The sequence below is a fragment of the Gallus gallus genome, chromosome 1 (genome assembly GCF_016699485.2).
Source record: "Gallus gallus isolate bGalGal1 chromosome 1, bGalGal1.mat.broiler.GRCg7b, whole genome shotgun sequence".
NCBI classification, from domain to species: Eukaryota; Metazoa; Chordata; class Aves; order Galliformes; family Phasianidae; genus Gallus; species Gallus gallus.
Window position 1 is genome coordinate 95,972,146 of NC_052532.1, and position 24,344 is coordinate 95,996,489.

The 24,344-nt window shown below is 35.3% G+C and overlaps 1 long non-coding RNA gene across 1 annotated transcript; it reads left to right on the plus strand.

Moving 5' to 3' along the window:
- On the plus strand, positions 1-23,752 carry LOC101748284. Its single transcript, XR_005842052.2, has 3 exons — positions 1-134; positions 19,276-19,446; positions 20,971-23,752. It is a non-coding gene; the product is annotated as an uncharacterized LOC101748284 (long non-coding RNA).
- Positions 23,753-24,344: the final 592 nt, after the last annotated feature.

Sequence of the window (24,344 nt, forward strand, 5' to 3'; positions counted from 1 at the left end):
ACAGCCACCATGGCCTTTACTTCCGACAGAGATAAGGCCAGGGCTCTGGAAGACAACGAGATGGGAGAGAGGGCAGACTCAAAAGGAGGCCAGCATCCCTAGCTGCAAATACAAAGGACAACCTATCATGAAAGGTAAAATCAATTTTAGGAATAATGGAATAACTAAAACCAAAAATCTACCATAATGTAGAACTTGGAACCAGCAGGGACAGTGCAAGCTGTTCTAGAAAAAACAGTAAATAATGCCATTGCAAGAGGAGGTGGAAAAACCTACCTCATTCAGCATGCTACGCCCAGCAAAGGGTGATAGCTTGCCAAAACACCATTTCCCCATCCTGCTGAAACTTAGGCCTTATGGCCTAAGTTACTGCAAGAGTGACCAGAGCACCAGAGAAAAAGGGGCAGGAATTTTGTATAAAAATTTAAACAGTATCATCAAAAGGTTTTTTCTTCATGGATGATTTGGCTGCAGGCAATGGTATCATTGGAACTGGACCAAAAATCTTTTTTTTTTTTATCAAGCTGTAAAAATTTTAATTAAACTTATAGTAAATTATTATCTCTTTCTATTAAGTATGTTCTCTTTTGTTACAGCAAGACTGTGAATTTAGCATCCTTTCCAACTTTTCAATTTTACATGGTAAGGTAATATACCATCATTTACTGTTTACTACTCTGCCCTCCCTTTCACTTTGAAAATGTTACTCATCAACTCTTCTTAGAAGATTGAGAAAGCAAATTTCCTCTACTAGCTTATACAACAGGGTGTCTTTCAGTGCCTGTGAAAATCAAACAACATAGTAGTGACTGGAGGTAACTTTCAAAGATAAAAAATAACTAAAAAAAAAAAAAAAAAAGAAGGCAAGCAAAAGAGAAGCATAATTAAATGCTTTTATGATTACCTGACTTTTTTCCAAGTCCTTTGGTTTTGATTTCACCATTTTTTTTTCCCTTAAATGAAAAGTAGTCCCGTACATTGAATCTCTTATTTAAGAGAAAATTTTACTTAAGGCAAATATTTAGTGTTTTCTACTGAAAGAAAACATGAAAAAGAAATGAGTAACACATTTATAGGTCTGTAAATACATGCTTGTTTAACTTTACACTTTTTGGAACAATATTAACATAAGAAATTAAATTAGGAATATGCAAAGTGTTTGGCTGGATGCTTTCACTCAGAGTTGAAGTCAACATCTTGATGTCCGTGTGGATGCCACTGATGAGTGCTGTTCCTCAGGGGTCGGTATTGAGAGTATTGAGACTAGCACTACTTAACATAGCTGTTGGCAAAATAGGCGGTAGGACTGAGAGCACCCTCAGCAAATTTGCTTTTGTCACCAAGCTGAGTGGTGCACTTGACATGCTAGAAGGAAAACTTACTATCCAGAGGTGTCATGGCAGGCTTGAGAGGTGGGAAGATGCAAACCTGAAGTTCAAGCACAACAAGGCCAAGTGCAAAGTCCTAGACTTGGGACACATGAATGCACGCTGGGCAGAGAATGTCTTGAATGCAACCCTGAGGAAAAGAACTTGGGGACATTGGTTGAACTCAACATGAGCCAGCAATGTACTCTTGCAACTCATATCCTGAGATGCAGGACATGATTCTTTTGAATCATGTCCTGCAGGTCAAGGGTGGTGATTCTCCCTCTTCTGCAGTAATACATGCAGCTTTGGCCCCCCAGCACAAGGTCATGGACCTGTTTGATTCATTCTAGAAGTGTGCCACAAGATCAAAGGGATGGAAGAACTCTCATATGAAGACATGCTGAGAGAGTTGGAGTTGTTCAGTCTGGAGAAGAGAAAGATGCAGGGAGACCTCAAGTGTATCTAAGCAAGGCCTAAAATAAAGTCAGAGATGGAGAATTTATCAGGGAGTATAGTAGCATAACAAGAGGTAGTTGCTTTATGCTAAAAGAGAGTAGGTTTAGATTAGATATTTGGAATAAATTATTTATTATGAGAGTGGTGAGGTGCTGGCACAGGCTGCCCAGAGAAGACGTTGTGCCCCATCAATGGAGGTGTTCAAGGCCAGGTTGGATGGGGCCCTGGGCTTCCTGAGCTGGTGGGGGGCAGCCCTGCCCATGGCAGGGGTGTTGGAACTAGATAATCTTTAAAGTCCCTTCCAACCCATCCTTCTGTAAGTCACTGTATGTAAGTACAGTAACTTGAGAAACCAGGATGCTGTCTTTTAGTGGTGAATTATCACAAGTCATCCTTTTTAGGTCAAGCAAAGCTTGTTTTCATTTGCTTTCTCTCCAGACCAGAAATGAAATATGTCCTCTGTTATCACTTGGTAATGGACATTTCTGTAAGTTATCCACAGATTATATCCATTTGGTTATACCATCAAATGGGCTCGTCTTGAAAAATACTATTTTGTATCATCAAAAGAAGCTTTCAGTGCAGAAGACATGCAGTAACTTCACCTTTAAATGAACATACTAATATTGCAGCTCTGGTTCTGCAGACTTAGCTAGGAGTCTTGGGAAACTTCCACCATAGAAGACAGGATGATATCTCAATGGAAACAGAGTAATCGTGACCACTACATCACCTGTCCAAACATCCCAACTCTACACACACAGAGTATCTGCACTAGTCAGTACCATCTCTTTGCACAAGGACCAGCATGTTAACTCTGTAGGAAATGGTACTCTGGTCTTCTCCAGTTATTTATTGCACAAAAATCAATATAAAAGTAGCAAGTATTTCACCGATACAGCTTGCATTCTTGAAACTGGGAGCCAATATGCATTTTCTAGCATCTTACTTTGTCATTATGGCATTTCAGATACTAATAGAACCACACTTAATGCTGCCTCATGTTGCTTTTATGTGCACATTTATTAAAATGTGTAAATGAAGTTCAACCACTAATAACTTGTACTTTATATAAGAAATTCACAGCAATGTCTGCTTTCTAGGTGCTAAAACAGTGACTTAACCTGAAAAAGTTCCAGAATGGGAGATGATATTTTATGTTAAACCATGGCTCATCCCAAGTTGTATTCAGGTAAAACTGAACTGAAAATACAATCCCAAGATTTTATTACATAGAAAATGCTGCCTTTGAAATGAGAGATCCTTGTGTTCTCCTTTTGCAGCTCCTTGTGTTCTCCTTTTGCAGCTCCTTGCATTCTTCTTTTCATCTCAGCTATTCATTCTCTCTTTTTTTTAGTGAAGTATTGCACATAAACACAAGATTGATGAGGTTGAAAACTTTCCTTTCTTTTTTAACTGTCATTAATTTTTTGCCCCAGTTTATTATACGTGAGCAAATCCAGAAAAAAATGTGCCTTCATATATAGCACAGCACACATTTTGTGTACTGAAAGTAGACACTGGATTGTAGTCTCAGGCATCCACTGAACACACAGACTCTGTGATGGAAGAAGCAATGGTAAAATATGGGAAATATCCTATGAGTCACGTCAGGGATGCATGAGCAGAAAACAGATTAATTTGTCTCTTTGATCTCCTATGTACAGAATGCAATCTGATTTTGGTTTGTTTGTTTAGGTAATTTGCATTTTCTCCACATTCAAATCAACTTTCTCCTCTCATGTCACAGCACAAAAAGGATGATCATCTTCAAAAAATATATGTGTGAGACAGAACAGATAGCTTCCAAAGTGTTACTTTAATATTCATTCTTGGATGCTCAGAGGGAAGCTATGCTTTACAGCTGTCAGTAGAAAACAGGTACCATTACAAGGGAGGAAGAACAACTGTTGGTTATGTTATCCTGAGCACTGAAATTAGCCTTTTTGGTTGTTTACATCACTTTTATTTAGACTGCAGCAAGCCAGGCCCAGCTGAACAGAAGTACATCTGCAAACAGACCTAAGTGGCTCATAGTTCACAAGTGCCAAAGCACAATGAGCTGCTGGTGGGGTCTGCACCAGATGCAGAACAACCCTGCTACCTCTTTCTCATTCCAGAGACAGCGACCAGGGCAGCTTGTGGGCATCTCGGGGCTTCTTGGCCCTCAGCACATGTGGAAAAAGGGCAGACACCAGACCAAAAGGCTGTCCGGGCAGCTGGCACTGCCAGCTCTGGAGCCTGGAGCAATCCCAGGGAGTACGTGTGTAGAAGTGCTAATGGGAGATTGTGACCTACAGCAATCCTCGTAGACACTGCTGCTAACCCACTGTAAAGCCTGTTCCCTGTGGGGCAGCAACGGGGGGACGGGGGGGGGACAATGGAACAAAAGAGACTTTTGATACTCGTTTCCTAGGTAGGCAAACTGTTCTTGGCCATAGCTGGGAATTATTTTGCAGGAGGCAAAAGGAAAAAAAAAAAAAAACAGGAGAAACAGCTGCAGCTTTTATTGCAGCAGTTCACAGTCCTGCTGAATACAGTAATATTTAATGAACGGCTAATAAGCAGAAAGGCTGGTGATAAAAAAGAGTTTATCTGCACAGCTTCCTCCTCGAAGCCTTGGCTCTATCCTCACAATAGCAAGAAACCATAAAAATGAAGGCAGCCTATAACATCTGAGATCATATTCAAAAACATTTCCAGATAAATGTTTAAAGTTTAAGCACATAGATATTAGGCGACAGATTTATTATTATTATTAATATTAATATTATTATATATTATTATTTTATATTAACAGAAAATTAAGAGATAGGGCATAAAATGACTGTTACAATGAGCAGCTTTCTCTAGAAACTGGTCTGTCGTGGTGAATAAAATGTAGATTTCCACAATAGTACTTTACATCAGAGATCTTTATTATTATCAGCTGTAAGAAAAAAAAAAAAAAAAACTAATTTTTTATGTAAAGATACATTCACATAAACTTTTATTCCCTATGAAAGTCATGCCTTTCTTATGAATGCTTTAGATTCCTGGGAACGTTTAACTTGAAATGGGAAGAATAAATGCTAGGGTCACAGATGAAAAAAAAACCTGGAAAACAAACAAAAAACATATAATATCAAATAAAATCAATATATGCAGAAATCAAACATGGAAAAAAAAAGAGAGAGAGAGACTCAAAAAAAGTTTGTAAAAAGAATTCCTTTGAATTCAGTGATCACTCTGACACCTAATATTGAGAGTAGTGGGAAGATTATTCTGGATATATTATCAAAACTATTGCACTGGCATTATACAGAAAGCAAAATATATTCTGTTTAATGTAGGCAGAACTTTTTTCTGAAATTCCCAAACAATTTAGCCATTCAAAATTATACTGAAAGGTATTTAATAATGAATAGATTAATTAAATCACCTGATCTCTTATAGAAAAAAATTGTTTCCAAGTTCCACATGTTCTGTATATTCCACAGATTTTTGCCATTTTTGAAAGGAAGAATTTCAACTTGGACCAAATAAAGTAATATACTTTTACTATTTTTGTGCACTTGTTCATGATTTATTACAGTACCTATATTTGTAGTTGTTTGATTTTTTTTCCTTTCAATTTCAGCAGTTGTAAGTTATAAAAATATAGCTTCAAAGTACATAGAGCTTAATTTTGAAAAATTAGTCAGACAAAATGTGCATTAGTCAGACAGAAAGCCAACTAGAACAGTTGTAAGCCAATGGGGCTTCATGAATTTTCCTACTAAATAAGAGAGCTACTTCAGGCATGTGAAATCATCAAGGGGCAAAACCTCAGCTCAAGACCAAGGATCCAAGATCTGGGGCTCCTCCCGCAATGTCTTACTGTCCTGCTCTATTCCAGGAACTGAAACAGAAAAGCTGTCAGAAAAGTCATATCTGGTTGTAACAAAATTAAAAATCATGGAAAGATGAACATCTACTATTGCCTTTTGCTGTTCTGAAATTTGTTTATATACCTAAACCATTCCTGCTCATATTTGCAGTTCAAATGTGGTTTTAAAGGCTTTACATCAACCTCACCAATCATACTGGGGCATAAGTTCTTGAAAAGTCACCGTGTTGCATCCAGGTTTCCTAGGATGGGATGTTAGAAAACTTCAACTCCAAGGTAGACACAGTACTTAAAGAGAGCACCAAGTGAGATCAGGTTTATGGCCTGTACGTAGGGGCTCCTGCTTTAGGTAAAAAGCAATTGTCCTTAACACAAATGTCCTTATGGTCTGATAAATTAAATAAATACATAATACATATACTTTTTTTAGTAACAAAAAGTACTCTGAAATTAATAGTTTTGTTTTCCACTGTAATATGAGAGCCAACCAAGGGTTAAATGCAAGTGGAGAAGGAAGAATGATGTCAGTAGACCATGGAAGTATTTCCTTCTCCATATAACAACTCACAAGGAAATAATTTTGGAAATAAGTGTTTAGCAAGACCAAGAACTTCCAGGGGAAGCAGCTGCAATGGCAAAAGATTATTTTAACTTCTCTTTCTCTGGGCAGGCTCCAAGATTCTAGCACTTAAAATGTGCTGGATTAACTCGTGGTTGAATAATCCATGCAAAACATTAAATTTGTCCCGCAGCTGATACAGATCCTTTCACTACTCCCTTGATACGCATTATAAAGTCTATCTGTGGGCTGCCTCAGAATGGCATTTCTGGTAATGAGACTGGACCCCAAGTGTCTTTGCTATTAAGAGCTCTGTTCTTTAAGGAGGCTCAAATAAACCACCCCACCAGTCCAGGCAGTATTTCACATCAGTCACTATAGCAATACTATTGCAGAAGTTACACCCACTGTAATGTAACTCAGAATATTCACATTGCAGTCTTCGCCTATGAAGCTTACTCCCAGAGCTTCTGAATACTCAGTGTCCCCACTCATTTCACCAAGGGCTGTGGACCAGATAGCAGGGCCAGATTTGCCCTCACTATTAAACCATGTGCAATGAGACTGCATCAGCCGCAGTAGATAAATTCTATTTTGTAGAATGTGCCTCTGATTATAGAGTCAGAACACCTAGGAAATTATAGTTTTGTTATAAACAGGTTATCTATTCTGGCCTTATAATTGCTGAGAATTGACAAATGTTGTCTTAGTAATTTTTTTTGTCTTTTTTCCAAATGCAAAGGGCTCTTGCAAAAATGCATAGACCTCAGTTAGTAGGTTGAAAACATTCAGTGATAACAATTATTAATTAACAGTAGTGGGATATTTAAAGATAGGCCTTCCAAGTTTTGTTATGACTTTGAGAGATAACTGATGTGCAGAAAACAAAACAAAACAAAACAAAAAAAGAGCTGTTCTGCTAAGTACCATGTATCTTTTTATCTGTAATGAAGTTTATTTTCCCTTTTAACATCAACAACAAGAAGCTACAGAAAAACAGACAAGGAAATTAAATCTAAAAGTTATGTTAAAGATAATTAACACTGTGACATAATCTGACAAAAGCCAGGAAATTGAAAGCTAAGGCTGACACTCTATCTCTAATGCTGTTTTCCATGACATGACTTAAAGCATGAGTTACAGCTTTAACTTTAAATTTCCTGTCTTTTGTCAGTTTGTGTCACAACCTCCACATATTTAAACATCAGTCTTGTGCATTTAATTCTATATTACACTTTTTACTGCTGATTCACATTTCAATAAAACAGAACCTTCTAAAAATAGTTCTGAGAAAAGCATGTATGAGTTTGAAGTTGTCCGAGTCTGGCATTTGACCTTCACTATACATTTTTCTCAAATGAAAGTTAGCAGAAAACATTTTCTGGCGTCAAACAAAGCTATTTCATTTACAAACCACATATGATAAAAATAAATCTCTAGGAGAAAATAGCAAAATCTATATTCAGTGGATAAACCATTTTTCGTATCACAATTGTTATTTATTGCATCTGTAAATCCATCTCATATTAATAATTTTACTTTGTGAGGTATAGTAAAAAGAGAATAGTAACTGTCTCCATGGAATTCAGCATATGACTGTAAATGCTCTGCATGGGCCTTGGACTTATTGTGTAACAAAAATACTACATTTCAATTTTGCTGTTGCAAAGCTTGATGGTGGAAAAGTAGAGGAAATGTGCTTGTAAACATCAGCAGTTTCAAAGCACTAGAAATATGTTTGCAATGTATTCTACTCTATTTACAGGAGAAAAAGCAAGAGCAAATTAATTGCCAACATATATCTTGTTGCTAGTAATGTACTATTCTATTCCAAAAGCTTATGTTTTTCCATCTCTTTGTATGTATTAGGTTAACAGGTAGAAATGATAATTTAAAGATGAAGAATTCAGCTTTGTACTTCTACACTACAGATCCAGAACAACCTGCATTTTAAATTGTCTGGAACAGCTGTAAATATTTTCTAAAAAAAACTCATTAAGACTGTAAGTCTACTGAGACAAGTAAATTTTTATTTACTTTTTTTTAAAGCAGAGTGAAGTAAAAAGGTAATAACATTAGTTGTGTAATTATAGGCATCTTGTTCTAATTTGGTCAGTGAGTAGATAGGAAATAACATACTAGAAATCTTTCTGCAAACCAGTAATATCATATATGATGTAACTAGATTATTTCATATCTAAACTTGTCTAAGAGGGACATATTTATTCACAATATTCATCAGAATTACACCAGGAATTTTCCTTTGGGGAATGATTTTACCTGGTGCAGATTCATCTCCAGTATAAATCCCCTGATTTACTTTGACTTGATTTATGACAGATAGGAATGAGGCCCACTGTGTCAAAAGACCAAAATTTTTGTTTCTCAGGAAAAACTGCTAAGATGAAAAGTAAAGCAATCTTAATTGTAGTACCCATTAACTATATATTTTTCCTAAATGTATTCATTTAGTCAGTTCTTTTTAATAAACATCTTATAAATTCCTAAAAAAATGATAATATATTGTAAAACATAGAGGTTTTGGTATAATATAGATATTAATAAATGTTAACAAATTAATATCTTTCCTGAGGATGTACTTTTTTCCTCAAAGCTACTTCATTCACACCAAACATACACGTAAGTCAAAGGACACATCCACAGGAGGAGCCTAATAAGTAGGTCAAGGTATACATACACATCGATATGCATCTCTCTGTATCTTTTCCCATTACCCATATGAACATACATGCCATTTGGTCCAGTATTGACTCCTGGCAGCTAAATTCCTGAACATTTTTCATTCGTCATGCACGTATCCAGTAAACAAAGAAATAAACATGAAAAACTATTAAGTTGCATAGATCAGCAGTTTTACTAGAGGCATAAAAATGAAAGCTTTACTATTCAGTGTATGGAAACTGTTGAGTCACAGCCTGAACCACTGATTGATCACCTGGAGAAAGGACTGGGTCAGCCCTGGGAGCACAGGTGAAGGCAATTCAGTTGTGTGATCAGGAGTGGAGCCTGGCTCTACCCCTCGTAGACTCCCATTTAAGGGCTGACTGCCAGTAAGCAAAGATTTCTGGTTGGAGATCCCTCCCTTGTGGAGTTTTCTCTGTGAGCCTAGATCTTGGGAGGTAGGTGAGCATTCTTCTCCTGTTTGTGTATTTTTGCCATTTCACTCCTGTATTGCCTTTCCACTGCACTAGTCTTCCCAACTGTAACATCCAGTGAAAAGATGCCAAGCTCACAGGTAGATGACGTAAGTTTCTACCTTTGCAAAAATGAAGCTATACAGCTTTTCAAATTAAAGTAGTTTAATATAGGATATGCACAGTGTTTTTTTTTTTTTTTTTTTTTTTTTGCCTGTTTATCACATTCTTGTTTTGTCTTCTGAAGTCCTGGTTGTTGAAAGATGCCATAGGAAGACTCTGACTTTGTATCTGTTTCTCAGTGGCATTTACATACTACCACTTCAGAAACTGGTATGGGAATGATTAAGCAAATGCTACATTTGAAAGAGAAGCTGCAGCATATATGAAGCATACTTTCTCCAGTGTGAAGTAGAACTACATTTGAATGTCCATTATGGACACAACTGATTTATAAGTAAAATCTATGCCTCTTCTCCCTACAGACCACTTTTGGATAACCTGTTCCTTTACTGTTTTTGCAAGCCTTGTATCTGAAGGAAAGGATTTTTGGCAATAGTTTAGAGAATTCCTCCCCCACATATTCTTATGAACTCCATCTGGCCAGTGAAAGAATCTAAGTTGAACAGTACATCAAATCCCCGAGTGATATACTCCCAAGTACATTGTTTCTCATAATGTTTTAAAGAATTATGTTTGAGTAAGGAAATTGAGGACTTAGTAGTATATTGATAATTAACACAGCAGATGTTGTGCGACTCTTGGCTGCAATAGCTTTTCTTCTTGAAAAGAAAATAAGTAAATTAGACAAGAAATACATTATGGGAGGGTTAATTTAGTTTGATTTTCAAAAAAGCTTAGCCTTATAAATATTATATTTCATGACTGAAATGAAAATATTCTTCAGTCTTTTAAAACTTTTTTGTGTATGTGCTTTTTTTTCCATTTAAGCTGAAAATGAACCCGTATTTTCTTTGATTTATTGGGTAACATTGTAAGAGAGGCAAGACTGTAACCTCAGGCAAACCATATGTACTGAGCAGGTTCCAGAGACACTTTATTGCTTTCTACCAGCGGTAGGTTAGCATTGGCTGTCTTCCTTCTGAATAGGTTACAACTGCTATCAGATACATCTGTTCAGCATTTTACTGCAAAGAGAATGTAATGCCAAAGCAATGCTAAACTTAGATTGCCCATTTCCTGAGATTACTGCTCTCAAAAAGTTCACGTAAAGTTTTCGGCTCTGTAATTTTAATGTCTGACAAACAAAATTTGAAGCAGTACTTTAATTTCATACATTATCCATAAACTTCTGCAAAAAAATATAATTAGTATAATCACTGTCATCTGCCAGCACAGGAAATAGATTCCAGAAATAATTTATGCTGTTTTATTCTGTTTTGTTGCTGCTGTTTTGTTTGGATGAATAAAGACTGCATTGCTGTGCTCTCACCTTACATGGTGGACAATTCTAGTCAATTGTTTATCCTTTTCTACTGATGAATTAGCTTGGATTTTATATCATACAGTTGAGATATTTACAGTGTTTTCAAAGGAGATTTTACTTGGAAACAAAATAGGAAGTTTTAATCACATGAGCTTGTACAACCTTAAAACACAGAATCATAGCATCATAGATATCATTTAAAAAAAGACCTCTGAGCTCATCTAGTCCAACCATCACACCCATCATCACCATGCCCACTAAACCAGATGTGTTGAGGTGGCCAAAATATACAACAAAAGCATATAGATTATTAAAGCTAATCTCACTACATTTACCCTCTTAGGAGTTATTGTCTTCCCCTCTATAATGATGACTAAGGCAAGATGGAACTATTCCTGGGGTGTGATGAGTATGGAAGTCTGTGACTTAATGCCAGGATAAAGGTCAGTTCTGGAACATCTACTTACAGGGTTGCTGCTTGTCCTCCTGCAGAATTGGTGGTATAAAATACAACTATTGGTTCCTGTTGTCATAGCTCAAATAACATATGCTAAAACCTAGCACCTAGATTTACTTTCCCACAATTGGCTTTGTGAAGCACAGGTAAATAGTGCTCTAAATTATGTGAGTACTTACAGTTGTACAGCTTTTCTAATCCAAATGGACAGCTCCTTTTTATAATGAATGAGTGCTTTCACAACTGGAGAAGTACCTTCTTTTTTCAGCTACCTTGGACTCATGAGAGAGCTCAGATCTTCAAGAGGTTTTTCAAGACAAGACCAGTATTTCTGCTCATGCCTCGCCATGCTCCTGTAGCCTGTATGAGCATTTTAAGTCAGCATTAGGCAGCGTTGCATTGTACTATAGAGGAGTACCTGGAGAGGCTGCCTCCATGCCTGCATCATTTGGACATTCACACACTTGCCAGGTACAGCAAGAGCAATGAGCACTGATGGTGAAAGGTACAATGTTGTCTTCCTGTGAGCTGGCTACTGCACCAGAGCACTGGTGGTTTTAGTGGAGAGTAAACATGCTGGCATCCAAACTATAAGACAGAATAAATACAAGCAAACCTGCCTACTTGGATGCAGGGGAAGAATGTCCTGTGACTATGTAACACTTAATAAAGGATGCTTTAAGAGGATTTGTGGGAATATGTGAAGATCATTATCAGATACTTACAGGAGTGAGAAAAGGACTGTGGACTGGAGGAGCTCATAGGACAAGTGTATGTGTGTCCATGTGTTCACATACACCAGGGATAAATACAAGCTCAGCCTTCCCATTGGCTGCAGCTGGGGATGTGGAGCTGTGGCAGCTTTGCTGCCACAATCAGGGCAGGAGGACCCCCAGGATTCAGCTACAACTAACAATCTGCACAAGACATGTTGCAAAGTGCCATTTCAATGCCTGAATTTTTCAGCCTCCACAGTTTAATTATGTCTCAGTATTTCTGACCTATCTGTAGCCACTGCTTCATCACTGCATCAAAAATGAGAGATAATGAAGAAAATATCTGAAGAAAGATCAAAACAACAATTTTATTTTTATATGTTCAAACCAAGTGAACTGATGACTGAAGGAGGTAGAAATTTACTTCCAGCAAGGTAAGGTTGAGGCATTTTGCAAGATACAATGCACTAGTTTTAGCAGTGTTTCCAATTTTAAATTTAACATGAAAACAAGCAGCACTGTTTAAAAAAAAAAAAGAAAAAAAAAAAAAGAAAAAAAGAGAGAGAACTTTGATATTACTATTTCCATCAGAGATTTAACACGGTATTTTGACTTTTTTTTTTCTCTTGTGTAATTTCTCTGTATTAGTTTTCCAGGAAGGTAGGAAATGCATGACTTGGCATGAAACACAAAATTTACATGATATTATAGTTATTTCTTAATAAAAAAAAAATTCCATTTCACTGTGCACATGGGAAGCTGAGTTATTGCCTTCTCAAGGTATAAATTTCTTATTTTCTTTGTTACACAAACTCTTCAGAGAACGTCCTGAAGATACCTTTTCAGAAATAATATAGTTTTTGTTTTAGATATGTTTTAAGTTTTATATGATGCATTTAGCATGAAGTTCTAATAATAGCAGTCAGTCAACTAAGAAAATAACAGCCAGGTAAGTTACTAAGGTGACAAAAGCATCCAATTAGTCTCTTTACTGAACAAAAAATATTTAAGATCAATATGCATTATTCTAGTTTGATAAAATACTTGAAAATAACATTTTCTTTAAATCAATATCTTATGTAGTTCAAAAATATTTTGCTAGAAGACTAAAAACCCTAAATCTGACTTAGTTCAGTTTTAGTTGAGCACTTTAGTCCTCACTTTAGTTGAGGACTTAGTTCAGCAGTCCTATTTCATCTGGTCCATGTGAAGCAAAGGTATAGAACACATTTCCGAGATTTTAAATGAATTATCATGCTTTGACTGACACCTGGACAAACTCTGAGAGTTATGTTTATTTGTTTATCACTTTGACTGCATCTCATCTCTTATTCCAGTACCAATTCAGTGAAAACTGTGGCCATATTTTTTATCAGATAAATTTCTTTATAAGTACTAGACATTGAATGATGAAACTAATTGGAGATTTTACCACTGTCACTGAAATGCTCAAGTTTAGACTATTAGTATGGGAGCTGAACAAGCACCCAGGAAGAGTTTTTTGTTCTCTTGTGAGCAAATATGCACAAACTCTCCAACATTATAATTACTGATCCAGTAACAAAGTCATAAAAGGCAACTGACACTCTCTGCTTCTTTTTATCTCGGTATGACTCAAAGCTTGTATTGAGGGAAGCACGTTAAGAACATGCTTAAGTCATAAAGAAATTAGTTTCATTTAAGCATATGCTTTCAAGGTTTTTCTGAAAGCTTGGCTTCTGCATGTCATGAGTTCAGTTGAGTCAGGACTTGCAAGAACTTCAAAGACATTTTTGAAGTATACAACACTGTTGTATGCAAATCAGTGTCACTCAACTATGTCCTAGTCTACAGTGACTCATACTCAAAGTTGGGATGAAAAACAGGCCATACACTATCCTGAGTTAACATAGTTAACAAAAGTGAAAGGACAGCGACACTGTCCTGCAGTCACACATGAAAAAGGAGCAGCAGGACAAAGAAACTAAGCTGAATCCTAACCATGGGAGTCCAGAAATAGTATTTCTAGCTCAGTTTGTCTAGGCAGAAAGGTTTTATTCATTTTTATTTATTTTTAAAGCATTTTAGGGACTAAATTTTAAAAGAAACTAATCCAAACGGTCTCTGGATGCAACGCAAAAAGGTACTGGTGTGCAAGGAGTTACGTTAGTGTAACTCCTGGGTTAATGTGCATTGACTGACACTGAGAAACGTGTAGGTGATCTATACTGGTTGGAAAATCTGGTATCATTCTATATATATATTATTTTTTTTAATGGGAAATTTGGAAGAGTTTAAGTCTTCTGTGGAATGAATTGCAATACTTCCCACTGTAGCAGAGGATTATTTGGCAGCTGTTTTGCTAGGAAAAATGCAGACAAGTTACAGATTTATATTGGGGGGAAAAAAAAAAAACACACACACACTGAGAAGTCCAGAACAAAAGCAAGCATTAATTTTTAGGTTTAAAAGCCAGAACTGTTGAGAGTTCATCATGTGTGTTGATACTAGAGGAAGGAAATAATAAATTCTATCTACAATCAAGCATCAACATAGTATATGGTAGGTCAGTCTGATTTATTGTAGATCTTTGATTTTCTTTTATTCATAAACAATGAGCTTAATATTAAGCAGAACACTACATAAGTGAGACACATCAAGCTGTGTGAGACAAGACTAATCTCAGCCACTGGACAAGCTGTTAACAGACATTCAAATCTCAATGCAGTTACGTTTACTTTCCCCTGCTAAGTAGAAAGGTGTTTGTTATTCTCTTCAGCTGGTGTCACTAGAATGATGCTAATGATAGTTGATCTCCTCCTCACTCTTGCGTAACTCAAGTCCTCTATTAAAATCAGAGCTGTCAAAAAGAAAATGATAGAATAAAGCCAAATGTAATGTTAATCTCCACTTCTGGCATCATTCACCTAAATGTGCAAAAATATTCTTTCCTTTATCAGATGCAATTGCTTTCATGAAGCATGCTTTTCACACTTACATACATGCGTCCTTAATCACTGACTTTTACTTGGTGAGGAAAAGAGAAAAAAAAAAAGCTTATTGCTGTGCAAAAAAATGTATTAAGTGTGTTTCTCGTTTGGTTTTTCCTCCATCTTTATTGATGCTCTAGCTTTGTGGCCTTACAGAACATTTGACTTGACTTGACTTTGACTGGTAATTTAAACAAATCTGAAACTTCTCTTGAACTCAAGGGCCACTGAGTATTTGTTGAATCTTGTCCTTCTGTTGGTTCCAGCTCAGTTTCCTTGCTGTTAGCCCTCTCTCTGAAAAAATTAAGTTCCTCATTCATCTTATTGCCACGTTGGCATGAATCTATCTGCATCACAATCCCTCTTGGACATGTCAACCAGTTCTACATCATCAAAAGATAAATTCATCAAAATTTTTTTGTTTGGCATAAAACCAGATTTTTTCCATTCAATCTAGTGATATATGGAATGATTTCAATAATGTAGTTGAATCTGATTTCCTTCATTCAGCCAAAGAAATGCCAAAGTAGCAGTTTGCTAACATATGGAAAGTCATTACATCTAGCTGGAAAAAAAAAAAAAAACTGGATTTTTTTTTTAAAACCTTTTATTTAATATATATTTTTAATATATATAGCTACACTCTCTCTTGAATGAGCACATTTTAATTTCAGACAGTGTCTATACAATTAGTTCATAATGTGTTTGGTTTCATTAAAGCTAATACAATCACTGCAGAATAAGGCAAAGATGGTATGAATAGAGAACCAATTTTCTATGTGTCAAAGAGAACACATTTTCTATGTCTCAGTGTAAAAAAGTCTTGAATTTTTAGGACAACACATACCTTTTCAATCTTCTTTGCTATGTGCTACCCCAGGTCTAGGACACCATAGAGTTTGATCACACAAGTGAATGATGGAGGACTGGGCTTCATAATCAGAAACATTCTCTGCTCCAAATTGTACTGTCTATCACTACAAACTGTTGCCTCTACATCTACCTCAAATCATTGTGTTGATATACAAATAAATATATAAAATATGCCAAATTTCTCATTCCAAATCAGGTTTAGTGATTTACAGTAACACAGTAAATTTCAAAATATGGGCTTCTTCCAAGAATTTCAGTAGGATTTGATATCATTTATTTTAAATATCTACATATTGTTATCAAAGATATGATGCAAGACTGCAACAGAAACATAAAAATCCCAGAAAGAGGCTAGTGAAACAATTTATCCAGAAACTTAGTCTGTTCCTAAAACCTAAGCTATGGTGCTGAGCTGTATAAGTGTTTCAGCCTTCTCAAAGCCAACTTATTATGCTATTAGCATATAATATCTCTACTATATTAGTCCATAGTGTGCACGACAGATATATTGTTAGACCACTTAAATAATCAGCAGTCCTCTTGTCTGCAAAATCCATCAGGATATATCTCCTAGTCATAGGACTTGCACTCAAATGTGAATACAGAGAGATCTGACAGATCATTAGCACAGCAACACTGATATATTATGACCTTAAATATAAAAATTATTATTCATGAAAAAATACTAAAAATTGTTGTTAAAGCTGTACAGTTATTTAGATATTTATCTAGATACATTTCTCCCCTTCATGTAAAGCATACTTCTTAGGCCCTCCATGCAGTTAATATTACTATTACTCACAGCTGTAACACTCTCCCTTCCCCCTCAAAAAAAATCATTTCATGTAATCCTCATGCACTGTATTTCAGCTCTATTTTAGTTTTAATGCTTATTACATATTCAACACATGAACAAACTATAGAGCTACAAAATAAAATTTATTTGCAAAGTTAAGAGTGTAGAAGTATGTATTTATATTATAGCATCTGGATTTTTTTTTTCCTTGTTTAACCTGCTGAAATGAATAATATTTTGGAATACAGAGAATAAAAGTTATTAATTCACCATGATGATTGATTACAGTTTAAAAAAGTAAATAAGTAGACATTTGCATCTAAGCCAGTAAATTTTCATGACAATTTTACAAGGCTTTATTATGCAGTAGTATTAAAACAATTTGCAGTAAATCAATGTCTTGCTTTTCTCATTGGATTAAAGTTAGATGAAGCTAAATATTTCCATGATTTGCACTTACTAAAATGCTAGATCACAAGGATTTTCTAATTTTTTAATATATATTCTACCACATATACCCATTATTTATCCACATTATTTATTGCCAAAAGAATTTGCCCTTACCCTTAAACTATGATTTAAAAGATAAAAATAAGAAAACCAACCAAGAATCAGATGCTGATAATAAGTCACAGAGAGAAATGAAAATGAAAATCTTAATGTTGGTTTGACAGCTCTACTCATGTAAACTTGGTCTAAGTTGTTTCCTTAGTGCTAATTTTTAATATTTCTAACTGTGGATCTCTCAAATATCCATCTCTCTTATCTCTCATAATACAGTACCACTTTTTTAATGTAATGTTTTTTTAGTTTCTTTTAGCAATGGAAGAAAATTTCTTTTGTTCCACTTCATATTTCCTCTTTTGAGAGAGCTGGGACTCTTCAGCTTGAAGAAGAGAAGGCTCTGGGGGGACCATATAGCTGCCTTCCAGTACCTGAAGGGAGCCTGTAGGAAAGGTGGGGAGGGACTTTTTATAAGGGCATGTAGCAACAGGACAAGGAGAAAAAGGTTTGAATTGGACAAGAGTAGATTTAGACTAGATATTAGGAGGAAGTTCTTTACTGTAGGGGTGGTGAGACACTGGAACAGGATACCTAGAGAGGTTGCGAATGCCCCCTCCCTGGAAGCGCTCTAAGCCAGGCTGGATGGGGCTTTGAACGACCTGGTCTAGAGGGACCTAGGCTGTTCCTCTCCTATAGCAGGGGAGCTGCAACTAGATGATCTTAGAGGTCTTTTCAAACTCAATCCATTCTATGACAATGATTCTATGATGAAAAACTCTTTCACAGTGAGATTTTAAATGGCCAAAATACTTATCTCTATAATTAAATGGTCAAAGTTCAAGATAAGAAAGTTCATGAGATGTACCAATATATAAATATTATATATATTTATATAAAATAATATAATATAAATATATATAAATATATATATTTATATAATATAATATAATATAATATAATAGAGAATATAAAAATAATTATTATTATAATTACAATTATAATAATTATACAAAGACGTGGAGTATCCATGTATTACAAAAATGTATTCTTTGAATTACATTTGGAGTCTGGGATTCCAGCCAAAAATAAAAAGCTTTTAGGTTATGTTGTTTCAAGTTCAAAAGATCGTAAGTTTTGTTTTGTTTTAGTTGGTGTGAGTTTTTGTTGTTGCTTTTTCTAATCTACCCACAAAGAATCAAAAGGCATATGGTATGTTTACTCTTTTTCTTTCAGCCTTCAGAAAAGTATTAGCGGGAAGATAATGAGGACTTTCTGAAAAAAATATGTAATACGATAAGTACATAAGAGATATCCAGCGATTTTGTAATGTTGATCTTGTTGAATGATTTTGTATCTTATATAGATAAATAGGCAGATTAAGCACATAGTATTTCTGTGGTAAGTTATATTCCTATCCAGGCAGACATAATTTGGAGTGCTGTTGCAGCTCAGTAAAAAGGAGATAATTAATTTTATTTTACACAACTTTGTTCCATCTAGACTGTATAAACATAGCAGCAAGGTCAAGAGAAGCCTTGAACTTGAAACACTAAAAATCATACACTATTAATGCAGTAGTACAGCATGCTTCTCAAAACAATTGTATCAAGACTAGAAAGAGAAAATCAAATAATTTTTTATACCAGTATACATGCTACTGCAGTGTTAAACCTCATCTTTTAATGGATTCTGTCATTTTAGTCAAACAGATGAAGGTGAATTTGTCTGGCAAAGAATATGCTGGTTACTTATGTGCTTGATGACAAGACTCAGGTGTGAAGCTGGACTTTGAAGAAAGGAGAATCTGCTATGTCCAGTTTTCCATTGCTTCTCATTCTAAGTAATCAGCTAGATTGTGCAGAACTGGAATATACACTTTCTGTATCAGGACTGAAACATTTTATATGGACTGTGAAGGAACAAATGGTACAAGATGATCCTTACGGTCTTGGCAGTTTGTGCAAATTTTACACATATATTAAAGTAGCATGAAGCACAACTTTTCTTGTTTGAAAAGCTTTAAGCTCACAGTTTCACAGCACATAGCAGTTGACTGGGAGATGCTGACTCTTTCACAGATTGCTCTGTTTCTCTCTCTTTTTCAGCTGAAGTCCCCCAGGAGCAGGATGATGGTATCTTCTAAACTTGGAATGTGCATCAAGCACTAATGAGCCATAATAATACATATTTTGCATATTTTCCTTGGATTTATTTCTTATGCATGCCTGTATACTTTAAAATAAGATGCTGATATGAAAAATGAATCCACATTGAAGGTAATTATGAGAGGTTTTTAAACTTTAATCCTACACAGACAGATTCAAAAGAGATTTCTGTCTGCAGTATTGTCTTTACCTAGACTGTAGGCTCAAATTTCACATGCACTCTTGTCATTTATGTTAATGAAATCCTTTCTTGCACTTTTCTGCTCTAAATATATATGCATAATAAACTATTGAAATATCAGTAATTTTAATTTAATGGTCCAGATTAGCTAATTTTAGCTAGACAATGGCTTTATTTACCCCACTTCTGAGAAGGTGAAAAACAAATCTCAGACTTCAGGGTACATTCCTTGAAATTCTAGTTCCTTCAGTCAAATAATTAAGTATCACAATAAAGAAGAAGAAAAAATATTTATAAATATGTGGTAAGTTTATGATTGTGATATCAGACTGCTTGGAGCAGTCAGAGCTAAGGTTTGGAACAGTCTCCCCAAGTAAAAACATCTGCTGCAGTTATCAGACCTTCAGTCACTGGTCTTGCCATTCTATTGGAGCAAAAGCAGTCTCTGTGAAAAACAATAAACATTTGCAAGTTAGGAATCTCAGAGTGAAAGGAAATGAACTTCAGAGTTTCGGAGGGCAACTTAGATTCTCTTTAAAGCCCCTCTGCAAACTTTTAAACTCTTCTCACATATAGGAGATCCTATAATGTGCTAGAATACAGTGAATGGACATCTGTGAAGAATATTTATCAGCATGTTAATAGAATACATATATATCAACTGATGTATTTAGGCAAGAAAGGGTAATGAATGTGTAAACGTTACTTCCTGCCATTTCATAGTTATTTTAAACTTTGTCATCACATAGTTCTATTCTCCGCTGGAAAGAAAATAACGTAATTATTAAAGCCCTTTCAGATCTTGTTAGGATCTTTAAAATGTCACTGTAAAGGTTGTAAATAGGCTGCCAATATTTTTGACTGGTGGATGCAGTGCTGTGCATCTTTGTTGCAGTCTGTAGTTTTACGGTTCCTCTATGTCTATGTTCAGTAGAAATTCATAACTTTGGATATATTTACTCTGACTTGAGCAAAAAATACCTACCATTTTAATCAGAGAACTACTCTGTTCTTCCTTGTTGTATACAAGTGAATGTTTTCAAGGCTAGCAGTAAAATAGAGTAGCAGCAGATACTCCCTTTGTTATTTGTCTGTTCTACCTGTGAAGGCAGAAAATGCCTACTCATACAGAAAAATAGTTGCAGTTTTAAAGAGTAGTTCAGATGTATGATGCTAAAAATGTCACAGTTTTTCCATAGCAAATTGTTTGTTGTTTTCTAGATTTCTTTATTATTATTATTGTACTGCCTGGTTTTAGTACTGTAGACTAAAATATATTAAAAAAAAAAAAAAAAAGGACCAATAAGAATTTTCTCAAATTTAGTTTGCTTCTACAAAACATTAACAAACAAACACTATGGCAGTAGTGACTAATCTAGTAGGTCTTCTTACATTCTGTCTCATAATGGTAATTTTCTATTTTTTACTCTTCTGTCTTTTATTTCTCCACCTAGGTTCAAGACATCCATATTATTCACAGCACCTCTGTGCTGCTAAACTTTTCAGAAGATATCAGAAATGAGAGATGCCTTCTTGGACATATCTGTGATAAGCTAATGTCTAGATCTAAAGTACCATCAAATAAATAGTATTGGTCAGATGTCTAAAATTCCAGCATAACAATATATATGTGAAGCAGCTGTGCAATGTTTGATGTTAGCTATGTACCAAATTTAATTAGATATTTCTATTTCTAGAGTAAAATTGATATAGACTGAGCAACTGGGAAGGATTCTTTGTCAGTTAGAGCCTGGCTCTGCTTCTCAGCACACAAAGCAAGAAAACCATCTGTGAAGGGCCTCTGAAACATGGGATCTAGCCAAAGAACAGCAGCTGGAGATCAGGAAATTGCTTGCCATGGAATACAGAGGCAACACTTGAAGACATAGCTTTAAGTCTCAAAATGTAAGATAAATTTAAGAAAGTGAAGGTCCGGACCAAAAAAAAAAAAAAAAAAAAAAAGCCTAATTTTGCAGAGATGGCAGACTAAGGTATGACATACTCCTACTCAAAACAACTGTACATTCTTTGACTTCTTCCTTCCTGATGGCCAAGATAAGATTTATTTAACAACTACAAAAATATATGAAGACTGCTGTGGTTTATCTTTTGACAGTTCAGCTGAGATGTTCTGGACTAGGTGGATGAAAGTTGGTCCCTAACATTCTACTCTAAGTTTTAAATTTACTGGATAACCACAAGAAAAAACAACAGGTTAATTTCACATGCTTCAGTACCTTAAGAGCTTTTCTGTCTATCTAGAAATATTCCTTTATTTGTTTGATTTATATATTTGCAAAGTTCTTCTCCTTCGTTAATTACAAAAGGCAACAAAGAGTAAAAGGAGAAATCTTAAAATATACCTAAATAAGAAAAGATACATATCTTGGAAAATAAGTATATCAGATCATAACAATTTACTGATTTTTTTTTTTTTAATTTTTAATCTGCATAATGTAATGAAATTAAATCCTTTGCTTTTCTTGGCACAAGACCCATTGGAAAAAATCACGTTATATGTTGAAGTGTTCTTTTATTTTTTTTACAAGATATGAAATGGGAAGGGTGGAGGGGGGAACAAAATTTCTTCAGAGGGAATAGCAGAGCTTAAAAACTAAAGCCAAACAAAAAAGATTTCCAGACCAGCAACATCCTCTGGCTGTTTGATAAAAAGCCTGAACAGCTACACAAGGTCAAAATAGCGTGGTAGGAAGGGATTTACTTTTTCTGCACATAAAATTGGATTTTTAAGTTCAAGGTCTAGATTTCTTTCTTTTACATCTGCAGTACCTCTGGCAAAGAAAACAACCTGTTCTCTTTCACATTTTATATTTATATGACCATGAACATACTATTACGTTTCAATAAACTCGTGTTTACAAGCAGGTAGTAAAATGTTGAGAAAATCATGCTAATAACTGTACAGATATCAGGTTCTGTTTTAAATCTTTAGTTATTACAGCTTGCTGTGGAAACACAGCAGTTTAAGCACTGAGTATTAAAGAGTTTGTGGAGTGCTATAAATTTCAGATGCATTTATGTTATATGGTACTGTGCAAATCATAATCTGAAAGTCAGTTTCATTTGTGCAATGTGTGCTTTAATAGAAGAAAAACAGTTCAAGCATGTGTGCTTTCCATTTTTACAAGGATCTTAAAAGATTATTTAAGTTGAAGGAAAAGCAGCTTCGAATGAAATTTGAGCTACTACCTGAAGAAAAGATGTCAAGGAATAACTGAAATGATAAAGCACTTAGTAAAATTCTAACTTTCTCTGTTTTATGAGCAATTAAAAATTTTCTCTAACATTCCATTGAGGGGCAGGGAAGACGACAAAATTACCTTATGAGCAATTCTATCATGCAAATCACTTAATCTGATTCCGTGTTATGGTTTGATTCCAGTCAGTTCTCAACTACTGATTATTTTGATACATAACTACATTAACAAGCAGGACAGCTTTGTTCCTTGGGCTGCGTGGAAGTGGAGCATCTTTCTTGGTTTGCCCACAAATAAGGAAAAAACAGAAAGGGAAAAAAAAAAAAAAAAGGAAAAGGAAAAAGTGCAAATGGGAAAAGAAGCAAACGCAGCGTAACAGTGCAAAGCTGTAACAGTCCTGGAGGAAACTCTCCAGAGAAAACAAACAAGTGGGCAGTACAGAATGAGGGAACGCAAAACACCCTCAGTCACAGAGATTTGAGAAGACATATTCTATTCTATTCTATTCTATTCTATTCTATTCTATTCTATTCTATTCTATTCTATTCTATTCTATTCTAACCCCAACACAGGGTTCTGCTGACCTTAGGAGGCTGCAAAGCATTAGCAGTTTGGGGGTGCCTGCCATAGTTTATATTACTGTGTTGCTAAAGTTTACCAGAACTAAATGCTGGCAAACATATCCATCATAACCGTACGCAATGTTACTGTGAGCAATTGAAGTTGTATCTTGCAGTGCTCATGTCATTAAAAGACTGCTGCCATAGGTACACATTTACCTAATCACAGTCACTTTCTTCCCAGGATAATGCCACTCTTGAGCATCTTTTTGCAAATTTCTACTTGTATTGGAAGTTCTTCAGCTAGCAATTTCAAGAAAAAAGAAACCTGTTTATATTCATCATCTTCAGTAATTTGTAAAAGGACCTACTTTCACCTGGACCTTGAATGTTGCCTTAGTTACAGAAGATGGCCAAAATAAGAGAATCTAAAATAAAATATAGGTTGGAAAACTTCAGAGGGAAGCTGATTTATTTCTTTTTAAATAGTGTCTATGTCTCTTAAATAAGAAAGAATAACACAGCACTCACAGTAGAGACCAGTCTGACTGTTAGGTCTGGAATAGGACACAGAAATATTTATTTTGTCCTGTACAAGACTTCTGGTGATTGGGGATTAAGAGATAAATTCTATCCAAATACACTGTAGAAGTTAATACCCTCCCCACGTTCCTTGCCACAGCCTACCATCATCACAAGAGTCAGGAGAAACTGTTAGTAACAGAGAATCTGAGCTAAGACAATACACATGTTGTCTCCTGCTAATATTGCTGGGAGGCAGCAATCTCTTGAGAAAGAATACAGATCTGGGTTTTAAAACCTAAGCTACAATAACAAGAGCTGCCAGTGGTTGTAAATAGCAGCAAGTAAACATAGTGATTCAAGAGTCATTCTGTACTAGTAAATGAGTATTAAATACATTAAATACACTGTATTATATGAATAACTGTATGTTAGTCTAAATATATGGCATTAATTTAACAAAGGATTAGTTCCCACGAGTAGAAAAGAATGCAACACCTTCAGATAACTACCTATCTAGCAACACTT